The sequence below is a fragment of the Carassius auratus genome, unplaced genomic scaffold, assembly GCF_003368295.1.
Source record: "Carassius auratus strain Wakin unplaced genomic scaffold, ASM336829v1 scaf_tig00216342, whole genome shotgun sequence".
Classification (NCBI taxonomy): domain Eukaryota; kingdom Metazoa; phylum Chordata; class Actinopteri; order Cypriniformes; family Cyprinidae; genus Carassius; species Carassius auratus.
Genome location: NW_020528519.1, coordinates 86,111 through 90,000, shown reverse-complemented (window position 1 = coordinate 90,000; position 3,890 = coordinate 86,111). Strand labels below are relative to the sequence as shown.

At 40.8% G+C, this 3,890-nt stretch overlaps 1 pseudogene; it reads right to left on the bottom strand.

The window, feature by feature from the left end:
• Positions 1–3,324, bottom strand: part of LOC113097645 (zinc finger protein 40-like) — a 53,301-nt pseudogene extending 49,977 nt beyond the window's left edge.
• Between the last annotated feature and the right edge of the window lie 566 nt (positions 3,325–3,890).

The following is a 3,890-nucleotide window of genomic DNA, read 5'->3' as shown; positions in this document are numbered from 1 at the left end:
TCCAAAAACTGGGTTGCTACACACTCTGCTACAGCCAGTATATTTTTAATTCAATAAAAAATAATGAGTGCATTAAAATACAGAGATACTAGCTTAAATCTATTCAAAATTCTAACATAAAATATTGCTAGCCGTAATTAAACAGATGCCGTCTACATGCTAGTGTACTCTTAAACATGGACTATAAGTCACAGTAAGCAGATATATCTCAATAAAAATATCAATAAACATTGATCCACAAAAATAACTTCCCTCCCTCAAACACCACCTGCCAGAAACTACTTCCTGTTTCAACAGGAAATACATCAAAACAGACAGAGAAAACTGTGCTAGTCAACTGACTTGACAAAAAGTCATCAAAATAGGATGATTAGAAACACTTTTTAAAAGACACATCGAACTGAACTGTAAAGTTTCCACTCCCACAAATCTCTTAATGACTAACTAATTTGTGGTAAATAAACATGAGTAATTTCACACAGAACAAAAATAGCCCAAGCCACATAAACAAATGTACTAGTTTGACTGGAAAACCTACACTTTTCTATTAACCAGCCAAATATTTCCTTTCTACAAACATTTTCAGAAACTTCACAGATATTTGAACCACACCGAGACCTCCTGACATCTGTGAAAGGATAAAGCATAAACACCCTAAAGCAAACAGAATTCTGGTCCAACGGAAGATAACGCTTACCTTTCAGGTTTTTAGGGTTGTTTTGCTTTGTACGTGGCATTTTCAGGGTTTTTCCGCTGGCTCAGTGACACATCGTACGGAAAGATGCTGGATGGAATGCGGCCAATCACAGGGAGGAAAGACAATCTCCTATTCCACACAGGAAAGACACCCTCTGCACATCTGGGACAGATGAGAAACAAATAAACTGAAGCACAAGCAAAATAGGCCACAAACATACTCTTGCTGCTGGAAACAACACAAGCGTGGCTTCCTCTTTCTCTAGCTCCAGCTACTGTGACAAAAATCACTAGTGTTGTCAGTAAGAACTGATGTCTTAGGTGGACTGACACAGATACAGAAGTGTGAACAGTAATCAGATTCCTGATCTTAATGGTCAGTTGCCGTCGATGAATTGACTAACTGCACTTCTACACACACCTGTGTTTATCTGACATCAAACATAGACAAATTACACTGTCATCTCTGCCCTAAGGGGAATTTTAAAAGATCTATTCAGGTCTCCATCACAAGCAACATTTCAGAATAATTTCATTAGACATATTTTAAATATGATACATATACAGCCACACATTTAGCCATACAGCACAATAAAAAAGGTCCCACACGATATTTTAAATAACTATAAAAAATGCATTTATTTGCTAAATAGTAGCTACAATGATATATAGTATCTACAAAATTAATTGTATAAATCTCAATAGAAAACGGATCCCCCTAAATGTTAAAACTTTAAAAAGATTGAAAAGAATATATACATTTATAGACAGTATAAGTGCAGAATTAATCAGCCTGGTTGGTACATATCCTCTCGCAATAATGTTGACAATGTTTATGATGAATATCACCAGGCTTCAAAATATTTTAAAACTGCAGCTCTCAAAAAGGCAAAATGCATTTCTCAGCTGTGCAGGAATAGATGCAAATTAACCCCATGTTCTGCACAAGATGCTCTTTGTTTCAATGTTTAGGAGGTTTCTATTTGTTCCTAAGCTCCATTGCAGCATGAAGCAAACATCTGACATTCCTCATCCATGCATTGCCGCATGAATCCCATCACGGCATGTGCCAGAATCCACGCGAATGTTCCGTCTCACCACATTACATAACGCTTACTACGAGTGTGTATGATTTCCCTCCATGTGCAGCTCTACGGCAATGACATCACCTCCCTGAGGATTCTAGCATACACAGACTCACACACACAGAGCATGCACCAGGTTTCACACACGCTTCTAGAATAGTGTTTCGCACTCCTGGTCCAGGAAGTCCCCGCCACAGCACATTTTGGATTATCTGACACATCCATATCAGAACATGGAGCCTTTTATAATTAGGTGCGTTTGGTTAGCAAGACCAGGATTGAGAAATTGCCGGCCTAGGAAACCCCTGCATGACTATATTGAAGAATATTGTGTTATTTCAGAATTGGAATGTTACAATGTTAGAGCAGAATTTGAAAATGTTATTTCAGAATTGCAATATTGCAGTATTACTATATAATTTGAGCACTGTGTTTAAAAATGGAATTGTTACAATGATACTGCAGAATTGAAATGTTATAATTTACTGCAGAATTTGAATATGTCATTTCAGAATTGGAATGTTGCAGTGTTGCTGCGGAATTTGATTCCTGCATCATTTAAGACATGGAATGTTACTGCAGAATTTGAATATTGTGTTACTTCAGAATTGGAATGTTACTGCAGAGATTACTGCATTGTTTAAGACATGGAATGTAGCAATGTCACTGCAGAATTTGTATATATTATTCAGAATTGTAATGTTACAATATTACTGCAGAATTTCAATACTGTGTTATTTCAGAATTGATACAACTGGTCTAGCAACACCAAGGTCAGGAGGGGTTTGATTTCCTAGGAACGCACTAATAAAATACATATCTCGCCATGCATCTGCCAAATGCATAAATGCAAAATGTTAAAATAATCTGTCAATCAGGCTATTAGCAAACACCCTGAAAACCGTTTAACGGAGCCTACTTGGCATGAATGCAATGGCAATAAAAGACGGCACTAAACAGGGGTTGCTCCTGTTGGCAGACCCAGCCAGTGACAAACTGTTATGCTTACAGCCTATAAGACCCGCATGCGATGAGTCACCATGTGTCCAAGCCTAACACAAATCCACCGCCTTTTAATAAATGCCACTGCGTTAACAAGCCACATTTCGGTGCTAAATCCAGGTGCGCAAAGGATGAATGGCGCATTAATGCCTTTAAGAAACACATGAAGAGGGCGGAGCCGGGGAAAACCCCTCTGCAACAGGACATGAACAAGAACACTTCCCTAATTCGACAACAAAATGCTCCTTAAACCAGCCGAAGACGTGCAAAGCGCTTCCGAAACGTGTTCATTTGCATCCCATGGCCAAGGGAAGGTGTTTTGTAGCTTACCTGCTGTTGCGGTCGCTGCTCCGGAGACTCTCTCCAGCAGCGTTGCGGGCTTGATAAACATTTACACCCCGCGTATTAGGATTCTGGAGACGTGCGCTCTCGGCGAGATACAAAACACGGCACGGCTCGGTACAGACCGACCGACACCAAGCAAGATCCGCGTAAAACTCACACAAACATGCTCACAAGTGTAAACAACCCATAAAATATTTTTGGAAACATTGTGTTCCAAAACAACAGCCAGCTCCTGGAGATACGTTTACGCACTGGACCATGCGTCCGTACGCTTATTAAGTAGCGTGAATTTCGGTACTTACAGGTGAAGCCCGAACTGTTGTCAAGGGTTTCAACGGTCAGAGGTCTGTTTTTTCCTCTCTCTCGCTCTATCTTCTCTCACTTTCTATTGCAGGAAACCGACAGGCCCACTGACGTCAACGGGGGTCCCGTCTCCGCCTCCCAAGCGAAGCAAACGCGCTCAGGGAGTGTCCTGACGGCCGATGGAGCACATGAATAAAACGTGTAAAGCAGCATCCGAGAGACTAATATTGTTAACTTACTTCATAAACACGGTACTGATGCGAAATGAATGTGCTTTTACCGAGCGACACTTGCAAAAGCGCATTTTAAGAGTCGTTTGTAAAGTGTCGCTTTTCGCGGAAGCCCTCAGATAGGCCCCATGTGCGCATAGTTCAGGACTGACGGTGTTCCCGGAGGTTCCTTGTTTGTTAGGTCACGTTGTGCCCCTCAACCAGCGCTGGGCTTTCCCACACAGATCCA